This window comes from Canis lupus, chromosome 20 (genome assembly GCF_048164855.1).
Source record: "Canis lupus baileyi chromosome 20, mCanLup2.hap1, whole genome shotgun sequence".
Taxonomy (NCBI): Eukaryota; Metazoa; Chordata; class Mammalia; order Carnivora; family Canidae; genus Canis; species Canis lupus.
The window spans coordinates 28,060,306-28,083,075 of NC_132857.1; the positions used below are offsets into that span (position 1 = coordinate 28,060,306).

Here is a 22,770-nt window from a genome sequence, read left to right on the forward strand (position 1 = left end):
CGTGCTTTGGGGGCCTGGAGGGGCGCCTGGGGACAGGTTGGGTGAGCCGGAGGATTGTGGTCGGGAGGGCCCTTGAGGCTGGTCCGAGCTCTAGGGGAGGGAGCTGGAGGCTCGGGGCAGGCCGGGTAAGAAGGGGGCAAGTAGGACTAAGGCCCTTAACTGGGAACTGGTGGCGACGAGACGTCAGTAGGGTAGGCCACGGATAAGACGTGAAGTTTGGAGAAGGGAAACGCGTTAAATGGAGACTTGGGGCGGGAGTGGAGGGGATTGAGCCGAGAAGTGAATGGAAATGTGGTTTCAAGGGGTCTCGGGAAGTTCATGCGAAACCTGTGAAGCAGCGGCAGGTTTAGTCTCGGTATTTCCGTCGCTTGAAACTGGTGTTTGTAACAGGGAGAACCCCATAGTTTGACAAGCAGAAACTCTCCTCTGGAAAAGTTACGTTCCTGTTTTGTTTGCTTTAAACATGCTACTGCCGGTGCCCCTTCGCTAACTCCGTTCGCCTCTCCGGTTTTAAGAAGTTGCTTTCTGACAACCAGATATTTAGGATCTTAGAAAACTTTATTTTTAGAAAAGAAAATAAATATTGATACTAAGTGGTTGTAACCCTTGTGGTTAGTAACTGTTCCGTTGAAAGAGGAAGGTAGGTTGATAGGGAATTCCGTAATTGGATCTCTTTAAATCAGATCGGAAAAGTTACTATTACTTGTGGAAAACCCATCATGAATGTTTAGAAGTAATTTCTGCACAGATAGATGACTTCAAGTTAACTCTTCAGGAACTTTGGAAGACATCTGAGTATGAACAAAAAACCCCGTATTAAAGGAATACCTCTTGGGAGCGCTGAGTTGACTTTTAAGTACACTCTGGAGATCTAGCGCACGCAGTATTTTTTGCCTGTTTTTTTTTTTTTTTAATTTTTATTTATTTATGATAGTCACAGAGAGAAAGAGAGGCAGAGACACAGGCAGAGAGAAGCAGGCTCCATGCACCAGGAGCCCGACGTGGGACTCGATCCTAGGTCTCCAGGATCGCGCCCTAGGCCAAAGGCAGGCGCCAAACCGCTGCACCACCCAGGGATCCATTTTTGCCTGTTGAAAGTGATGCAGTCAGTGGTAGAACTATTTAATTCAAACAACTTTTAGAGACTGTTAAAACGAAGCATGTTAATTGTTCCCACGGTGGCATTTTCCTTTTCTTAATCTTAATTGCATTTTTATTTTTTTTTAATTTATTTTTTTAAATTGCATTTTTAAAAGATTTTATTTGAGAGAGACTGAGACAGCATAGGGGGAGGGGCAGAGGGAGAAGTAGAGGGACAAGCAGACTCCTCGCTGAGCTGGGAGCCCCACGTGGGGCTGCATCTCAGGATCCGGAGGCAGATGCTTAACCTCCTGAGCCACGCAGGTGCACCTCTTAATTGCAGTTGACGCCCATTTTTAATTACCCTAAGATACTTTTGCACGTTTTAATTGGTCTCCTTGCCTAGAATATAAAGTACGGTACCAGTTTGAGTTTGTGCAGAGCTTGAAGTTCTGTAGTCTATCTTATTGAAATTGACGGAAAAATTTAATTTTTCTTACACGTGGTAAGAATATTGGTAGAAAGTTGGCCTTACATCATAATGATTTAGTTGCAAATCTTTATCTATGATGTTGATGACTTGAATTCTTTGGTTGGTGAAAAATATTAAAATGTCCAAGGTCCGATTTTTGCCATCACAGTTTTATCTTGACCTAAGGCTTTAATTACTCTTTTACTAGCCACTTACGATGCTTATTCATAGTTTTTTTTTTGTTAAGTAATAACTCCATATTTCTCACATTACTTTGGGAAAAACACGTTATTTATTGTCCAAGTTCAAACTTTCATATTTCTGAATAAGGAAGTAAAGTTATAGTAAAGTTTTAAAACTATGACTATATTGACAAATACTGGTGAAAGTCACTTATGAATATATATGGAATCCTTTTGAGATTGCTTAGCAAAAAAATTAGGATTTTTACGACTGTTTTTAGATAAAGTAGTAATTGTAGGCTAGAAATTTTCATTACCAACATATATTTACTTAAATGTCATGAACTTACCACTTGTTTAAGCATTGCAGATTTGTTGTTTTAAGATTCTGGATTGTCTTAGTTTTCTGTCAAATATCCCAATTTTTTTTTTTTTTTAAGATTTTACTTATTTATTCATGAGAGAGACAGAGAGAGAGAGAGAGAGAGAGAAAAGCAGAGACACAGGCAGAGGGAGAAGCAGGCTCCACACAGGGATTCCGATGCGGGACTCAATCCCGGGACTCCAGGATCGTGCCCTGGGCCAGAGGCAGAGGCTAAACCGCTGAGCCAACAGGGATCCCATATTCCAAGATTTTATTTGTGTTGAAATTTTTGCTTGTAAGATGTTATGTCTGTTTGATTATTTACTCATTCATTCATTTATTTTTTTTAAAGATTTTTTAAAAACTTATTTATTCATTATATATATATATAGAGAGAGAGAGAGAGAGAGAGAGGCAGAGTCACAGGCAGAGGGAGAAGCAGGCTCCATGCACCGGGAGCCCGACGTGGGACTCGATCCCGGGTCTCCAGTATCGCGCCCTGGGCCAAAGCCCAGCACCAAACCGCTGAGCCACCCAGGGATCGATCATTCATTCATTCATTCATTCATTCATTCATTTATTAATTATTATTTTTGGTGGAATGGTGAAGGTTTCTCTGTTGCTGTAATATGTTGTGTGACAAGTAAGTTGCCAGGCCATAGTTTTAATGCTTAAAAATGCCCCCCCCCCCTTTTTTTTTTTTTGGGTCTTTGACAGTGACATAGGTTAAAAACTTTTCTCTTGGAACATGGGCAGTCCCGGTGGCTCAGCGGTTTAGCGCTGCCTTCAGCCCAGGGTGGCTCAGCGGTTTAAGCGCCGCCTTCAGCCCAGGACGTGATCCTGGATGGAGCCTGCTTCTCCCTCTGCCTGTGTCTCTGCCTCTCTCATGAATGAGTAAATAAAATCTTAAAAAATAAATAAATTAAAAAAAACACCTTTTCTCTTTGAACACACTCTGGTAACGTTTCTGTTCCCATTGCAAAAGACTTGAATTGGTTCTAGACGCAGAAACTCTTAAGTGTGTTGGAAAGTCGTACGCACGTTACTCTCCTCCTTTCTGGTCCTTGAACATTTTAGTAATATTTTTTGGTGGAGGGCTGACTTCATAATGTTTGTATTGTACTGTATAGTCATAGTTTGAGAGCTTATAATAGTATTAGAAAGGTCATGGCTTTCAGCTGCAGACAGGTTTATTTTATTTATTTATTTATTTATTTTTATTTTTTAAAGATTTTATTTTTTTATTAATGAGAGACATACAGAGAGAGGCAGAGACACAGGCAGAGGGAGAAGGAGGCTCCATGCAGGGAGCCTGATGTGGGACTCGATCCCGGGACTCAGGGGTCACGCCCTGAGCCGAAGGTAGGCACTAAACCACTGAGCCACCCAGGGATCCCTGCAGACAGGCTTAAATGTGAGGCTCAGGGATCCCTGGGTGGCGCAGCGGTTTGGCGCCTGCTTTTGGCCCAGGGCGTGATCCTGGAGACCCGGGATCAAGTCCCACGTCGGGCTCCCGGTGCATGGAGCCTGCTTCTCTCTCTGCCTGTGTCTCTGCTTCTCTGTCTTTCTCTGTGCGACTATCATAAATAAATAAATAAGCAAGCAAGCTCACGACTAACCAGCTTTTTTTATATTGGGTCAGTTAATTAAACTCTGAACTTCAATTTCCTTATGTGTAAGAATGCTTACAATGATTATTTCTGAGATGAAAGAGTGATAGGTAGTAAGCATTTAGTAAATTTTGGCATTTTTTTCTTCCTGTGACTTGAATTTAATTGGCGAGGTCATTTTCTTTTTTTTTTTTTTTTTTTTTTGAGGTATAATTGACAGGTAACATAATAGTTCAAAGTATACAACATAATGATTCAATATTTGTATATATTGTAAAATGATGGCTTCAATAAATGTAGTTAACATCCGTCGCGAAACAGTCACGAATCTTTTTCTTTTGATAACTTTTAAGATTTCCTCTCTTAGCAACTTCCATATATGCAATATAGTATTATTACCTATAGTCACTATGTTGTATGTTACATCTCCATGGCTTATTTTTAACTGGAAGTTTGTACCTTTGACTCCTGTCACCTTTTTGCCTCCCCTCCCCCCTTTTCAGTTTTTTAAAGATTAACTCAAATATCTTTGTTAAATATTTAGTCTCATTCCTCTGGTAAGCTATTCTGTTCCCTGTGTTATTAAAGCATTTTGTGCATATCTCTAATTAATGCATTTTGATTGTGTATCTTCACTACTTTGTGAGCCTCTTTGAAGGCAGATACTTCATTTTCATATTATATATATATATATATTTTTTTAAGATTCATTCATGAGAGACATAGAGAGGCAGAGACATAGGCAGAGGGAGAAGGAAGCTCCTCGTGGGGAGCCCAGTGCGGGACTCAATCCCAGGACCCCGGCATCATGACCCAAGCCAAAGGGCAGATGCTTACCCACTGAGCCACCTAGGAGCCCTCATTGCCTTATATTTTTGTATTCATAAAGCTAGGCAGTATAAAAATTGAGAAATGATGGAATAAGTGGGTTTTCTACAGAACCTTTCCTCATAACTGCTGAGATCCGTTTTCACACAGATCTGGTTTATTTCTGCTCCTTAGCCTTTACTTGAGAGCTCTTTGCTTGTCTCCCTCCTCTCAGACCATTCATATCATATCCATTCCTCAAAATCCAGCTAAATATCATACCATTAATGAGGTCTTAAGTGACTTTTCCCTTATTTGTAACTCCTCTCTCCAGTTAGCCTAGGGTGTGTGTGGTTGTGTCCTGTTACTTTGTGCCCTACTGTAGTACTTGGCACAATGCCTTACCTGTTTTGAGTAGTTCCTTGGGTGGGATGATAAGTGCAAAACTGTGCTGAGGCTGAGTTTGTTACAGGCACCTGCTGTATTCTCTGTCCCACTTAGTAAGATACTTTTAAGGGATAATCCCCCCCCCCCCCCTTTTTAAAGATTTTATTTATTCATGAGAGACAGAGAGGTGTGTGGAGGAGGGGGCAGAGACACAGGCAGAGGGAGAAGCAGGCTCCATGCAGGCAGCCTGACATGGGACTTGATCCCATCCCAGGTCTCCAGGATCAGGATCACTTCCTGGACTGAAGGCGGCGCTAAACCACTGAGCCACCTGGGCTGCCCCAATTTCCCTTTCTTTGTATGTAGAATATTCTGTTAACTTCCCCCCATCTTTTATGTGAAATTGCAAACATCCAGAATAGTTGCAAGAATGAACACCTATTAATTTCATGTAGATTTACCTGTTACTAACAGTTAACCATTTGCTTTAGCCCTCTATCTACCTCCTCCTCCAACAATCAATTGAAATTAAGTAGCACATATCATGCTCTTTGTCCCCTAAATATCTCATGATGTGGGATCCCTGGGTGGCGCAGCGGTTTGGCGCCTGCCTTTGGCCCAGGGCGCGATCCTGGAGACCCGGGATCGAGTCCCACGTCGGGCTCCCGGTGCATGGAGCCTGCTTCTCCCTCTGCCTGTGTCTCTGCGCCCCTCTCTCTCTGTGACTATCATAAATAGATAAAAAAAAAAAAAAAAAAAAAATCTCATGATGTATCTCTTTAAGATTATGTCATTCTTGCGATGCCTGGGTGGCTCAGTAGTTGAGCCTGGATCAAGTCCCACATGGGGCTCCCTGCAGGGAGCCTTCTTCTCCCTCTGCCTATGTCTCTGCCTCTCTGTGTGTCTCGCATGAATAAGAAAATTAAAAAAATCTTAAAAGAATGGGACGCCTGGGTGGCTCAGCGGTTGCGCATCTGCCTTCAGCTTGGGGTGTGATCTGGGTCCCAGGATCGAGTTCTGCATTGGGCTCCCTATGAGGAACCTCCTTCTCCCTCTGCCTGTGTCTCTGCCTCTCTCTCTGTCTCTCATGAATAAATAAATAAAAATCTTAAAAAAAATTTAAAAATTAAATTCTTCCACACTTTTTAATTTTAAACCAGACTCCACTGAAGGCAGTATTTTTTTTTTTTTTAAAGATTTTATTTATTTATTCATGAGAGACCGAGAGAGAGACAGAGACCTAGGCAGAGGGAGAAGCAGGCTCCATGCAGGAAGCCTGATGTGGAACTGGGTCCTGGGTCTCCAGGATCATGCCCTGGGCTGAAGGCAGCGCTGAACTGCTGAGCCGCCTGGGCTGCCCAAGTGAAGGCAATGTTAAAAACATAATATCTAAGGCATACCTTATTACCTTATTATGCCTAAGGTAATTAGCATTAAGTCTCTGGCGTTGAATTTTTTATTTTTTAAGATTTTATTTATTCATGAGAGACACAGGCAGAGACACAAGCAGAGGGAGAAGCAGGCTCCATGCAGGGAGCCGGACGTGGGACTTGATCCTGAGTCTCCAGGATCACACCCTGGGCCCAAGGTGGTGCTAAATCGCTGAGTCACCCGGGCTGCCCTAGCATTGACAAAAAGTCAGCAGTGTTACACGTTACGAATTTTCTGATTGAATGCTTAAAATGTCTTTTAACTGGTTTCGTTAATTCCTTTTATTTCCTATAGGATGGAAGTTAGGTCTAGAGAGGCTTGATTAAATTTGGGTCAAATGTGTTTGGCACAGATACTTTATAGGTGATAACATATAATTTATATTGTCATACATCAGGAACAACAGAATGTCTGGTTCTCCTCCTGCTAGTGAGGATCCATAAATAAGGTGGTGGAAACTGCCACATGTTAGTTTGCCCCATTGTTTACAATGCTAAGTTTCCTTGCTTAGTGTGATGCCCGCCAGATTTCTTCATTGTAAAAGTACATTTTCCCTTTCACCTAGTGGTTGATTATTATCGTTGGTCCAGTCATTTGTTACATTGGGGGTTTTCTAACTCTGTTATTTACACTTATTAGCTGTTTTCTGTAAAAAAAGTTTCCGCTTTTCATATTTTAAACTTTTAAATTTTGAAATAAATACAAACTTACAGAGTGTTGTTGGAATGATAGTACAAAAAACTCCCATATGCTTTTCATCACTATTCACTTATTAACATTTTGTCACATTTGCTTTTCCCTCCTTCCCTCCATCCCTTCCTTTCTCCCATCCCTTGTATTTTTTTCTGAACCATCTAAAGTCATGGATGTCATGCACCTTTTCCCTTAAGAACATCACCCCCCCCCCTTTTAAAAGATTTTATTTATTCATGAGAGAGAGGGGCAGAGGAAGAAGCAGGCTCCCTGCAGGAAGCTTGATGCAGGCCTCCGATCCCAGGACCCCAGGGCCATGACCTGAGCCAAAGGCAGGCACTTAACCACTGAACCACCCAGCTGCCTTTTTTTTTTTTTTTTTAAGATTTTACTTATTTATTCATGAGTGACACAGAGAGAAAGAGAGAGAGGCAGATACACAGGCAGAGGGAGAAGCAGGCTCAATGCAGGGAGCCGGATGTGGGAGTGGATCCTGGGACTCCAGGATCACGCCCTGAGCCAAAAGCAGACGCTAAACTGCTGAGCCACCCAGGAATCCCCCCAAATTTTATCTTCTTAACCAATTCTTAAGTATTCAGTTCAGTAGTGTTAAGTATGTTCATATTGTTGTGCCACAGATTTGGAAACTTTTTTCATCTTGCAAAACAAGCTCCGTACTCACAGAACAACTTCCTATTTCTCCCTCCTACAGCCTGTAGCAGTCACTCTTCCACTTTATGTTTCTATGAGTTTGGCTACTTTAGATACCTCACATGATTGAAATCATGTATTATTTCTTTTTGTGGCTGGCTTATTGCATTTAGCATAATGTCCACAAGGTTCATCCATGTTGTAGCATGTGACGGGATGTCCTTCCTTTGATAGCTGAACAATATTCCATTGTATGCACATCTCACATTATGGTTATCCATTCATCCATGGCTCATCCACCTTTTGGCTATTGTGAACAGTGCTGCTATGAGCATGGTGTCCATATATCTCTTCAAGATCCTGTTTTCAATTCTTTTAAAAAAAATTTTTTTTTTAAATTTTTATTTATTTATGATAGTCACAGAGAGAGAGAGAGGCGCAGAGACACAGGCAGAGGGAGAAGCAGGCTCCATGCACCGGGAGCCCGATGTGGGATTTCATTCCGGGTCTCCAGGATCGCGCCCTGGGCCAAAAGCAGGCGCCAAACTGCTGCGCCACCCAGGGATCCCTGTTTTCAATTCTTTTGAATATCTACTCAGAAGTAGGATTGCTGGATTGCATGGTAGTCTATTTTTAATTTTTTGAGGAGCCTCCATCCCATTTTCCATAGTGATAATACCATTTTACAATCCTATAAAAAGGTTCCAGTTTCTCCACGTTCTCACCAACACTTACTTCCTCTTTCTTTGATAGTAGTTATTCTAATAGGTGTGAGGTGATAACTCATTGTTTCTTTCTTTTTTTTTTAAGATTTTATTTATTTATTCATGAGAGACCGAGAGAGAGAGAGAGAGAGAGAGAGAGAGAGAGGGGCAGAGACACAGGCAGAGGGAGAAACAGGCATCATGCAGGAAGCCCGACGTGGAACTCGACCCCGGGACCCCAGCATCACATCCTGGACTGAAGGTGGCGCTAAACCGCTGAGCCACCCAGGCTGCCCATTCTGGGTTTTTTTTTTTTTTTTTTTTAAGATTTTTATTTATTTATTCATGAGAGACAGAGAGAGAGGCAGAGACCTAGGCAGAAGGAGAAGCAGGCTCCCTGCAGGAAGCCCGATGTGGAACTCGATCCTGGGACTCCAGGATCACGCTCTGGGCCGAAGGCAGGCGCCAAACTGCTGAACCACCCAGGGATCCCTGTATGTTTTTTTTTTTTTTTTTTTTTAAGATTTTATTTATTTGAGAGAGAGTGCACATGAGCAGGGGGAGGGGCAAAGAGGAGGAGAAGCAGACTACCCACTGAGCAGGGAGCCCAATGTGGGGATTGATCTCAGGACCCTGAGATCATAACCTAAGCTGAAGGTGGACATTTAACCAACTGAGCTACCAAGGTGCCCCCCTCATTGTGGTTTTAATTTGCATTTCTCTCATGATTAGTGATATTGAACATTTTTTATATGCTTGTTGGGTATGTGTATATCATCTGTATATCATTTTTTTTTTTTTTAGGGGTTTTATTTATTTATTTGACAGAGAAAGAGAGCAAGAGAGGATAAGGGCAGAGGCAGAGGGAGAAGCAGGCTCCCCACAGAGCAGGGAGCCCGATGCTGGGCTCGGTCCCTGGACATCAGGATCATGACCCGAACTGAAGGCAGACGTTTAACTGACTGAGCCACCCAGACACCCTGTGTATATCATTTATTCAAGTCCTTTGCCCCAATTTTAATTGGGTTATTTGATTTTTTTGTTGTTGTTGAGTTGTAGGAATTCTTTATTCTGGAATTAATCCCATATTAGGAATGTGATTTGCAGATATTTTCTCCCATTTTGTAGGTTGCCTTTTCATTCTATTGATTGTATATTTTGCTGAACAGAAGTTTTAAAGTTTAATGTTTCCTATTTGTGTGTGACCCCTCTTCTTTTTCCACCTAGCAGTATATCTTTTTTTTTTTTTCCTAGCAGTATATCTAAGAAATTATTCCATATCAATTGAGAGCTTCTCCCTCATACCCACCCCAAGACAATGTGATTTATGATAAGAAATATATATTTAATCTTTGTCCAGTTTCTGGCATGGATCTCCTAAAACCTTGGAATTTCCTAAGTGATTAGAGAGATAAAAGTGTCTTGACATTCATAACAAACCTCTTTCTTTTTTTATTTTTTATTTTTTATTTTTAAAGATTTTATTTATTCATGAGAGAGACACACAGAGAGGCAGAGACACAGGCAGAGGGAGAAGCAGGCTCCATGCAGGGAGCCGAATGTGGGACTCGATCCCGGGTCTCCAGGATCAGGTCCTGGGCTGAAGGCAGGCACTAAACCGCTGAGCCACCCAGGGATCCCCAGCAAACCTCTTTCAACCACACCTGTGTTTATGTTAATGAGAGAACTTTTGGAAAGCCAGTGGGATAGAGGCTGGTTGCCAGGAAAACCAACCATATGATTAGATGGTTGGACTTTCAGTCTCACCCCCTGAACCTCAGAGAGAGGAGAGAGGTTGGACATAGGATCAGTTGCCAATGGCCAGTGATTTAATCAGTCGTGCTTAGATAATGAAGTCTCTGTAAAAACCCAAATGGATGAGGTTCAGAGAGCTTCCAGTTTGGTGATTGTGTGGAGATGTGAGTAGCTTGGTGGTTCAGTGAATGTGGCAGCTTATCTGAGCCTTTTCCCACATATTCTTCCCTGTGTATCTCTTCCACCTGACTGTTTCTGAATAGTAAACCAGTAAATATAGTAAGTAAAATGTTTGGGTTGTTTTCACTTTCACTTTTTTTTTTTTTTAAACTTATTTATTTATGATAGACATAGAGAGAGAGAGGCAGAGACACAGGCAGAGGAGAGGGAGAAGCAGGCTCCATGCCAGGAGCCCGACGCGGGACTTGATCCCGGGACTCCAGGATCGCGCCCTGGGCCAAAGGCAGGCGCAAAACTGCTGAGCCACCCAGGGATCCCCTGTTTTCACTTTCTAGTTATCATGAATAATGGTGGTATGAACATGTGTGTATGTTTTTTTGTAGACATAATGCTTCTATGGTTCTCTTGAGGAACCTAGGAGTGGAATTGCTGGGTGTTATGGTAATTCTGTGTTTAGGATTTAAGGAAATTTCCAAACTTTTCTCAAGAGACTGTGCTATTTCGCAGACCCACCAACAGTATTTGAGGGTTCCAGTTTCTCCAAATCCTCACCAGTATTTGTTTTTTTCCTTTTTTTTTTTTTTTTTAAGATTTTATTTATCTATTCATGAGTGACACACAGAGAGAAGAGAGGCAGAGACACAAGCAGAGGGAGTAGCAGGCTCCATGCAGGAAGCCCGACTTGGGACTCGACTTGGGACTTGATCCCGGGTCTCCAGGATCATACCCTGGGCTGAAGGTGGCGAGGTGGTGCTAAACCGCCGAGCCACCCGGGCTGCCCCTGAGCGTCTTTTCAAATGCTTGTTGGCCATTTATAGATCTTCTTTAAAGAAATCTCTTTTCAGATACTTTCCTCATTTAAAAAATTGGTTTGTCTTTTATTATTGAATTGTCAGAGTTCTTTGTATATTCTAAATGCTGTAGGTCCCTTATCAGATACATGATTTGCAGAATTTTCTTTCTTTTCTTTTCTTTTTTTTTTCTTTTATTTTTTAAAAGATTTTATTTATTCATGAAAGAGAGAGAGAGAGGCAGACACACACAGGCAGAGGGAGAAGCAGGCTCCCTGTAAGGAGCCCGATGTGGGACTCGATCTCGGATCCCGGGATCACACCCTGAGCTGAAGGCAGCCGCTCAACTGCTGAGCCACCTAGGCGTCCTTATAAAATTTTTCTTTTTTTTTTTTTTTTTTTTTTTTCTTATAAAATTTTTCTTATTCTGTGGGTTGTCTTTTCACTTTTTTGATGGTGTAATCGAAGCAGAACAATAATTTTGATGATGTCCAATTTACCTATTTTTTTCTTTTGTTCATTGTGCTTTTGGTGTCATTTTTTTTTAAGATTTTATTTTTTAAATCTCTACACTTCACCTGGGGTTCAAACTCGCAACTGGGGGATCAAGAGTTGCATGCTCCACCAACTAAGCCAGCCAGGTGCCCCTTGACTAGATAAGTATTATCAATGGCTACTAAAATGTTGATTACTAGAGAACAGTATTCACACATTTCTAAGGTATTAAACCTTTAGATACACACAAAAGTGAAAGAAGTTACTACCATATACTTGCCTCCTAGATTCAACATTTGCAACAATTTTGCTGTACTTTGTTTTTCTATTATTTTTCTAGGGCTGCCATATATAATAGAGTGGCTTAAACAATAGTCATTTATTGTCTTATAGTTCTAAAGATTAGGTGTCTGGGATCAAGATGTCTGTAGGGCCTTGTTCCCTCGGACATGTTAGGGAAGGATCTGTTCCAGGCCTCTCTCCTAGTTTCTGGTAGTTGATTATCTTGTACCAGTGTGACTCCATTCTTTATGTGTCCAAATTTCCCCTTTTTATGAGAACACCAATCCTATTTATTGAATTACAGGCTCATCCTAGTCCATTTGGCTTCATCTTAACTATTAACATCTGCAGTGACCCTATTCTCCAGTAAGGTACTAAGTGTTAGGAATTCAACATACGGAGTTGGGGGGGGGGGGGATGTAATTCAACCTATAATATTCTGTCTCTGCATTCATACGTATGTATATATGTATTTTCAACTATTTGAGAGTAATTGCAGACGTCATGATACGTAATGCTTCAGCGTGCAATAGCAACATGCAGTAGCACATCTAAGAAAATTTGTTGTAATTCCCTATTATAATATCTGATCTACATTCGAATTGCTTTGGTAGCTGTTTTTTTTCAAACTGCAGGATTGAATTTTAATATTCCATTTGGTTGTTTCCTTAGTCTTGTTTATTTAGAGCAGTCATCTTATGTTTTAATTTTTTATATGTACACTTTCAATTTTTTATTTGTAAAATTTTTATGTATTTTTAAAAAATATATTTTTTTACTTACTAGAGAGAGTGCACAAGTTGGGGGAAGGGGCAGTGGGAGAGGGAGCAGCAGACTCCCTGTTGAGTTAGGGAGCCCAACACTAGGCTCCATCCCGGGATGCTGGGATCATGACCTGAGCTGAAATAGAGTCTGACTTTTAACCGACAGAGCCACCCAGGTGCCCCCATACACTCTTAAAGACATGCTTGCAGGAGTATCTCAGTAGCAAATGAAGCCCCTATGCTGTGCCAGTCTGATTGAGTAGAAGTTGAAATCACCATTTGCTTTCTCTGTCCAAGAGTGTTAACGAAGAAGACATATCTCTTGAGGGCTTTTACATTAATTGTCTCTGTTACAGTTATTCTGGCAAATGAGCTTCATCTCTTTGTGTATCTCAAGGATTGTTCTCCCCTCCTCAAAATGTTAATTTTTTATGTGCAACACATAGGCTGTATTTTAAGTTTAGACTATCTGGAACATATCCTTTCAATTTGGTGAAAATTCTCTTAGCTCATTCCCTGTAGTAATAGAAACAGAAAAATTAATGTTCTGTGAGCCAATACTTTGCTGATCCTCCCTATTGCATAGTTAATATTTTTTCCTTGTAATTAATAAGTATCTTAGAGGAGATACTTTGAAATTATGTCAATATACTGTTCTCAAGGTTTTGCACAGTAATTTTAGCATTCATTGGTGGAGCCTGTAGGTAACAAGTATTGTTGGGTGTTCCAATAGTGATTTTTTTCTTTTTTTTTTAAGATTTTATTTATTTATTTATTCATGAGAGACAGAGAGAGAGGCAGAGACACAGGCAGAGGGAGAAGGAGGCTCCATGCAGGGACCCCGACGTGGGACTTGATCCTGGGTCGAAGGCAGATGCTCAACTGCTGAGCCACCCAGGCGTCCCTCTTTTTTTTTTTTTTTTTTTTTTAAGATTTTATTTATTCATGAGAGAGAGAGGCAGAGACACAGAGGGAAAAGCAGTCTCCATGCAGAGAGCCTGATGCGGGACTCTATCCCAGGACCCCAGGATCACACCCTGGGCCAAAGGCAGGCACTAAACCGCTGAGCCACCCAGGCTACTCTCTTAGTATATATTTTAATATAGACCTGTGACAATTTTTACATGTGCCAGGCTGTGTGCAAGGCTTTGGGAATATAGAGATGAAAGACATTCAGTCTTGGGGAGCTGGTGGCTCAGTTGATTAGTGTCTGACTTTGGCTCACATCCTGATCCCAGGGTCCTGGGATCCACCTGCTCTGACCTCCTCCTGCTCAGTGGGGAGCTTGTTTCTTTATCTCCTTTTGCCCCTTCCCCATTACTTTAAATAAATAAAATCTTAAAAACATTCAGTCCTTGCTTATATGGAATTTGCATTTTAGATATATAGATCTGTGGTTTTTTTTTACTAGTGTGATGTTTCTAGGATTATACAGAGTATATTTTGAGCGTGCAAAGACTGCTGAATAGAGCACAATAAGTAAGCATAAATTAACGAAAATAATTGAAAACATCAGTATACGAATATACTAACAATGATTTTGAGAGTATTTGGGAAAGTTAGAGATTTCAAAAGAGTGTTTTAAAAAGAAAAACACTCCTACCTTGTTACGATAGTAATCCATGGCTGTTGTGATAGCTTGGAAAAACTGAATGTATAAATAAGACAACCAAATTTTACTGTAACTCTCATGCTTTGTTACCTTTGTTTTATGTTTCTTCCCATTTTGGGGGGACTTTTGCTTTATGGGACATTTTATGAATTTACATGTCATTCTTATGCAGGGACCATGCTAATCTCTGTATTGGTCCACTTTTAGTATATGTACTGCTGAAGCAAGCACGATTTTTTGGCTTTTGCACAAAAGTATACAGTTCTTTTAAAGTAATGGTAGTTATTCACAGTCTGATTTTTTTTTTTTTAAGATTTATTTATTCATTCATGAGAGAGAGAGAGGCAGACACACAAGCGGAGGAAGGTAGGGGCTCTGCAGGGAGCCCAATATGGGACTCGATCCCAGATCCCACAATCACGCCCTGAGCTGAAGGCAGATGCTCAACCACTGAGCCACCCAGGTGTCCCTTCACAATCTGATTTTTCCAGTTAACATTGGATCATGTGCAGTTTGTTTACAAAATATATATTTTTAAAGATTTTATTTATTTCTTCATGAGAGACACAGAACACGAGAGAGAGAGGCAGAGACACAGGCAGAGGGAGAAGCAGGCTCCATGCAGGGAGCCAGACATGGGACTTGATCCCGGGTCTCCAGGATCACAACCTGGGCTGAAGGCAGCACTAAACCTCTGAGCCACCAGGGCTGCCCTGTTTAAAATATTTCAAGTTTTTTAGTGATTATATGAAATTTCATGTTACAGATGTGCAGAAATTATTTTTCTCTGGTTGCTTATGCCTGTGTACTTGACTGAATTTTTGCAAAACAGAATTTTTTATTTGCTACATTGATCCCTATTAAATCATAGAATGTTTTTCTGAAATTATTTATAAAAATATTTTATTTATTTATTTATTTATTTGAGATAGTGAGTGAGTGAGTGGCACAAGCAGCAGGGAGGGGCAGAGGGAGAGGGAGAAACAGGCTCCTTGCTGAGCAGGGAGCCGGATATATGGCTTAATCCCAGGACCCCAGGATCATGACCTGAGCCAAAGGCAGAAGCTTAACCAGCTGAGCCACCCAGCGCCCCTAGTGGTTCTTAATCTTCTTATTCCTTCGTTCAAAGTATCAAAAATTTCTCCAACATAGGCAAGGAAGTATCAGAGTCTTAGATAGAGTCCTAGTTAGCTTCTTTAGTTTCTTGTTCTTTGTACTTTATTATTTTAAGATTTTATTTATTTATTCATAAGAGACACAGAGAGATGCAGAGAGAGAGGCAGAGACACAGGCAGAGGGAGAAGCAGGCTCCATGCAGGGAGCCCGACGTGGGACTTGATCCAGGCCTACAGGATCACGCCCTGGACTGAGGGCGGCGCTAAACCGCTGAGCCACCCGTGCTGCCCATGTTCTTTGTACTTAAGTAATACTATATCCCCTACCCATCAAGGCTTAGGTGTTCTGTGGATACGTTACGGATAGTATTAGAATAGTACAACTTTGCTGTTTATCTTTTTTTTCCCCAAAGATTTTATTTGAGAGAGAGAGACTGAGACCGAGCACAAGTAGGGGTAGTGGCAGGCTCCCCCTGAGCAGGGAGTCAGATGTGGGGCTCAGTTCCAGGACCCTGGGTTCATGACCTGACCAGAAGGCAGACACTTAACTGACTGAGCCAGCCAGGTGCCTCTTTGCTGTCTGTATATCTTGAACTTGCTTCTAAGATATGACTTGAGTTCTGCAGTTGAAAGAGATTAGGAGAATGAGACCATTCTTTCACTTTCTATCCCATCCAATTCTGTTTTTCCCATTGAATAGTGTTTCCAACTCCAGTTGATTCTTGTTACTCATGGCAGTTGCAGACCCTGAACTAGCAAATGCTAAATGGTTGTTCCTAGGGGAAACATACACAGATTCCTGTGAGCCTCTGGTGACATTTGCATAAAGCCAGTTGAGACATAATCTGTGTGCTTCTTTTCAAAGATACCTTATTTAATGCATATTGTTGATCCATTATCATTGAATTCATGGCTGATAGCACTAGTGGCAGCACATGTCTGAACCATACCTATCTAAATGTATTTTCTCTATAAGGTACATCACAACCTTTTATTTTATTTTATTTTATTTTATTTTATTTTATTTTATTTTATTTTATTTTATCTTATCTTATCTTATCTTATCTATCTTATCTTATCTTATCATATCTTATCTTATTTTATTTATGATAGTCACACACACACACACACACACACACACAGAGGCAGAGACACAGGCAGAGGGAGAAGCAGGCTCCATGCACCAGGAGCCCGATGTGGGATTTGATCCTGGGTCTCCAGGATCGCGCCCTGGGCCAAAGGCAGGTGCTAAACCGCTGCGCCACCCAGGGATCCCCATCACAACCTTTTAGAGCTTAGGAACACTAGACAACACTTCACAACACTTGGAGACCATTTTAATCCATGAATTTTTTTTTTTTAAAGATTTTATTTATTTATTCATGAGAGACACATAGAGGCAGAGACATAGGGAGAAGGCAAAGCAGGCTCTCTCTGCAGGTGACTTGGTCCCAGGACCCCAGGATCACCACTTGAGCCCAAAAGGTAGAGGGCTCAGCCACTAAGCCTGGTGTCCCAAGCCATGAATTTTTTTTTTTTTTTAAAGCACAAAAATGTGAATAACATGACACTTAGTAGATTACAAAACGGACACTTGGGGCAGCCCTGGTGGTGCAGTGGTTTAGCGCCGCCTGCAGCCCCGGGCATGACCCTGGAGACCCTGGATCGAGTCCCACATCAGGCTCTCTATATGATGCCTGCTTCTCCCTCTGCCTGTGTCTCTGCCTCTCTGTCTCTATGAATAAATAAATAAAATCTTTTTTTTTAAAAAAAGGACATTTTATAGTACGAGAGCTGAAACAAGAAGTCAGAGCATTGCCTGGTTAGACCTCAGATGGGAACTTGAGCTCTGGGTCAGTTCAAGTTTTTCTTTACTCTTCTACAAATGATGCCAAAGATTTGGTGCTATAGAAAATTTTACCAAGTAGGCAAATTTGTAAATGGGGAATCTTTGAATGAGGATTCACTCTAGTTTGAGCACAGGGAAACCATAAACCGTTTTTCCTATTAAGCTTTTATTTTGTTGTTGGTTATTGCAGGGATATAAGTATGCTTTTTAGTTAAAAATCCAAACCGCTGGGGCAGCCCGGGTGGCTCAGTGGCTTAGTGCGACCTTCAGCCCTGGGCCTGATCCTGGAGACCTGGGATCCAGTCCCACATCCGGCTCCCTGCATGGAGCCTGCTTCTCCCTCTGCCTGTGTCTCTGCCTCTCTTTCTCTCTGTGTCTCTTATGAATAAATCTTTATTTTTTTAATTATTTTTTTTTTAATTTTTAAAAAAAATTATTTATGATAGTCACAGAGAGAGAGGGGCAGAGACACAGGCAGAGGGAGAAGCAGGCTCCATGCTCCGGGAGCCCGACGTGGGATTCGATCCCGGGTCTCCAGGATCGCGTCTTGGGCCAAAGGCAGGCGCTAAACCGCTGCGCCACCCAGGGATCCCGTCTCTCATGAATAAATAAATAAAATCTTAAAAAAAAAAATCCAAACAGCTAAATTGTGTAGTAAATTTTTTCCCCCTGATCCTTTTTTTTTTTTTTTTTTATTTATGATAGTCACAGAGAGAGAGAGAGAGAGAGAGAGAAAGAGGCAGAGACACAGGCAGGGAGAAGCAGGCTCCATGCACCGGGAGCCCGATGTGGGATTCGATCCCGGGTCTCCAGGATCGCGCCCTGGGCCAAAGGCAGGCGCCAAACCGCTGCGCCACCCAGGGATCCCTTCCCCCTGATCCTAATCATACAGGAAGCAAATGACAAAGAACTAACTATACATTTGTATCCTTTTTTTTTTTTTTAAAGATTTTATTCATTTATTCATGAGAGACCGAGAGAGAGAGAGAGAGAGAGAGAGAGAGAGAGAGAGGCAGAGACACAGGCAGAGGGAGAAGCAGGCTTCATGCAGGGAGCCTGACGTGGGACTCGATCCCTATATCCAGGATCAGGCCCTGGTCCGAAGGCGGCGCTAAATCGTTGAGCCACCTGGGCTGCAGAGTTGCCCTATACATTTCTATCCTAAAGCAGTATTCACAAGACGTGAAGAGAATGTAAATGTACATAGAAGTGGGAGTAAAAGTGGTTAATGAAATGGAAAAAATAAGTATTTAAGCTTTTATTAATAAAAAAACTAAAATGGAGCCGAGAAGTTTTTTTCCCCTAAGGCAGCAAAGATTCTTTTGATTTAAAGCTATATGCACAACAATAGTACAGTTTGAGTTTTAATAGCTTATGTTTTTTTATTTTATTTTATTTTTATTTATTTATGATAGACATAGAGAGAGAGAGGCAGAGACACAGGCAGAGGAGAAGCAGGCTCCATGCCGGGAGCCCGACGTGGGACTCGATCCCGGGACTCCAGGATCGCGCCCTGGGCCAAAGGCAGGCATGAAACCGCTGAGCCACCCAGGGATCCCCTAGTAGGTTATGTTTTAAAACAATTCAAAAGTCCAGCAATGAGACCTGTTTTATTTATTTATTTATTCATTCATTCATTCATTCATTTTATGAGACATGTTTTAAAGGTAAACTGGGCACCTAAGTGGCTCAGTCGGTTAAGCGTCTGCCTTGGGCTCAGGTGTTAGGCTCCCTGCTCTGCTGGGAGTCTGCTTCTCTTCCTTCTGCCTGCTGCTGTCCCTGCTTATGCTTCCACTCTGTCAAATAAATAAAATAAATCTTAAAAAAAAAAACAAGCAGTTTTTATTCATTAATATTTGTAAATACTGGGATCCCTGGGTGGCGCAGCAGTTTAGTGCCTGCCTTTGGCCCAGGGCGCGATCCTGGAGACCGGGGATTGAGTCCCATGTCAGGCTCCCGGTGCATGGAGCCTGCTTCTCCCTCTGCCTATGTCTCTGCCTCTTTCTCTCTCTCTCTCTCTCTCTCTCTGTGTGACTATCCTAAAAAAAAAAAATTGTGAATACTCATAACAGCTTCATTAGAGATTTGTTTTCCTCTTCACTTTTTTTAGAAAAAGTTCTTAAGTAGACTCCACAACCAGTGTGGGGCTCTTTCTCCTGATCCCAGGATCATGAGTCACATGCTCTACCAGCTGGGCCAACCAGCCATCCCTTCCTCTTCAGTTTTAATGTGGAGTAGGAGGAGAGCCTTTTGCATGTAAAGGTAGAGGAAGCAGAGATCACTTCTGTACTGCTATCTATATTTTCCTGCCAGAAGTAAAAAGTAGATATGATTATCATATTTTCTTTTTCTTTTGAGTGTACACAATATGTAACAAGAGTAACTGACCTGAATTGTCAAACAAATTCAGCATAGTTCTTGTCCATTATCCTTGGCAAATACAGCACAGGGGACATTGTCTGGGAATTGAGATGTCATCAAAGAAGTGGTGGAGGCTCATTTAATGATTAAGCAATAAGACATTTAAGTAAAATTTTTTTGAAAAAAGTGAGAATATGTGTGCGCAAACAGAGGGGGAAGGGTAGAGGGATAGAGAGAGAGAGAATCTCAAGCAGGCTTCACACTCCGTGCAGAGCTCCATCCCACAACCCTAAGATCATGACCTGAGCCGAATCAAGAATAGGATGCTTAAGCAACTGAGCCACCCAGGCACCCCTTAAATCATATTATTATTACTGGAATATTTAAGACGTTGTTAAAAACATTTGCAAAGAGTTTTGTAGTATGGAAGACTCTTAAATTGTAATTATTAATGGGGAAAAAATAAAATTTTATGTAATACACAGTTGTACATATTAATGAGTGGTGGGTATATATACTTTCTCCTTTTCTCCTTTTTTTTTTTTTTTAAGATTTTTTTTTTTTTTTATATTCATGAGAGACAGAGAGAGAGGCAGAGACATAGGCAGAGGGACATAGGCTCCGGTGGGGAGCCTGATGTGGAATTCGATCCCAGGACCCCAGGATGCTGACCAGAGCCAAAGGCAGATGCTCAACCACTGAGCCACCCAGGTGCCCTAACATTTTTTTTTAAAATCAGGGTTTCATCAAGGTTAGTTATGTCTCTCCAGCCTTATAGTTTAAAATAAGTCTCCCTTTCGTTTTTTTGTTCTCAGTATTGCATAAGCACATGTGAAAAGATACTTGGTTTTTTTGACAGTTGTTTTTTCCCTTTAAAATTAATATTGGGGGACGCCTGGGTGGCTCAGTGGTTGGGCATCTGCCTTTGGCTCAGGGTGTGATCCTTGGTCTGGGGATCGAGTCCCTCATCGGCTCCCTGCATGGAGCCTGCTTCTCCCTTTGCCTGTGTCTCTGCCTCTCTCTCTCTGTCTATCATGAATAAATAAATAAAATATTAAAAAAAATAAAATTAATTTTGGGGGCACCTGGGTGGCTCAGTCAGTTGTGTCTGCCTTCGGCTTGGGTCCTGATCTCACGGTTCTAGGATGGAGCCCCATGTCCAGTCTGCTACTTCCTCTCCCTCTGCCCTTCCCCCTGGCTCAAGCATGTGCCTGAGTGTTCCCACTCTCTCTCAAATAAATAAATGAAATCTTTAAAAGATAAAACTAAGTTTGGGGTCATGGTGAGTGGCTCAGTCAAGTGTCCGACTCTTCATTTTGGCTCAGATAATTTTTTTTTTTTTTTTTAGATTTATTTATGCATGACACACAGGCAGAGGGCAGGCTCTATGCAGGGAGCCCGACATGGGACTCAATCCCGGGTCTCCAGTATCATGCCCTGGGCTGAAGGCAGCGCTAAACCGCAGAGCCACCGGGGCTGTCCTGGATCTTTTTTTAAACTGGGGGTGGGCGGCATCACCCAAAAGCTGCAGAATCAGCCCATCAGCCCTTTGCTGGTGGAGAGGAAGGTGCTACTCTGCCGCATCCTGGCCAGGGCTACTAGCCTGTCCACCTGGCTTCGAGAAGAGCAGCCGTCCACCACCACATGGACCTGCAGCCCCCGGTCCAAGAGGTCCAGGGTGGTATTCAGGATGCAGGCCTGTGTCTCAATGCCACAGAGGAGCACAGAACACAGCTGGGGCCATGTATCCAGCTCCCGTTGCACTGCAGGCACCATGCTGAAGCAAGTTTTGGCTACTGGCTGCAGGCCTTGAGCCCCCAGCTTGGGGCCTGTGGGGCCCAGGACTTCTGGGTACTGCTCTGTCAGCACAGCTGGTAGGTACCTCCAGCAGCCTGGCCACCTTGAGCATGGCAGCCACAGAGACAATATGGGGAAAGTATGCGATTTGGCAGAGCTTCTGCATGTCACACAGGAACAGGATGGATGATCCAGGGAGGACTCAGCCCAGGTTGGACCTCACAGTTGCCATGTCCTCGCGGAGCCACACTTAACGCCACTCATATCCTCCCCTCAGATCATGATCTTGGTCATGGGATCCAGCCCTGTGTCAGGCTCTTTGCTCAGTGGGGAGTCTGTTTATCTTCTGCCCCATCTGCCCCTCCCACTCTTGCTCTCAAATAAATAAATCTTAAAAAAATCTAAAGAAAAATAATTTTGGTTAAAGGTATTAAAAAAAGTATTCCAAATAGATTATATGTTAGATTTTTGCCTTATTTTGTGTATTCGAAATATTGTAATGGTGAAACTGATGGTCACTTCTCCAGAAATACCGTATTGGACTGAATTCTCCATTTAGAGAGACCTATCACATAGATGGCAAGCATGCAGTTTTTCAGTCTTACAGAGCTTCTAGTTAAAAAAGTTCCCCAGGTTTTTTTTTTTTTTCCTGTAGATTTTATTTATTCATGAGAGACATACAGAGGTAAGAGACCTAGAGGGAGAAGCAGTATCCCAGGTTTTTGGTTGAAAACTTAATCCAACATAGAATAGGCAGCTGAACTTATATTTTTGTCATTTGTAAATTAATACTATCTCACCATTAGAAAGAATTATTGCTTTAAAAAAGGTCATACAGGGACGCCTGGGTGGCTCAGCGGTTGAGTGTCTGCCTTGGGCTCAGGGGTGATCCTGGAGTCCCTGGATCGAGTCCCACGTTGGGCTCCCTGCATGAAGCCTGCTTTTCCCTCTGCCTATGTCTTTGCCTGTCTGTGTCTCTCATGAATAAATAAAATCTTAAAAAAAATTATACATATATACTGGAATAGAAAAATTCTTAAAACAATTTTGGCTTCGATTTCCAAATTGAGTGAGAGAGTAAAATTTTACAGTATTTTAAATTGAGTTTTTAATGTACCAAAACATTAAATACTACCTGTGAAACAGACTTACTTCATTTATTTTAGGGGAAGGGTAATACATTTTATAGATGGTCTAAAATTTAAAAGGTTTTGACTAAATTTTTCTTATCCCTTTCCCAGATACATCACTGGTAATGTTTCTGGTGTGTGTGTGTGTGTGTGTGTGTGTGTGTATATTTTAAGATTTTATTTATTCATGAAAGACACAGAGAAAGAGGCAGAGAGACAGAGGGAGAAGCAGGCTCCCTTCAGGGAGCCCAATGCGGG

At 41.9% G+C, this 22,770-nt stretch overlaps 1 protein-coding gene, 1 non-coding gene and 1 pseudogene across 9 annotated transcripts in view; 1 reads left to right on the top strand and 2 right to left on the bottom strand.

The window, feature by feature from the left end:
* Nucleotides 1-22,770, top strand: part of WDR33 (WD repeat domain 33) — a 123,854-nt gene that overhangs the window by 10,115 nt on the left and 90,969 nt on the right. The window lies entirely within an intron of this gene.
* Nucleotides 156-21,614, bottom strand: LOC140612005 (isochorismatase domain-containing protein 2-like; annotated as a pseudogene).
* Nucleotides 14,388-14,491, bottom strand: LOC140612199 (U6 spliceosomal RNA). Its single transcript, XR_012013503.1, has one exon. It is a non-coding gene; the product is annotated as a U6 spliceosomal RNA (small nuclear RNA).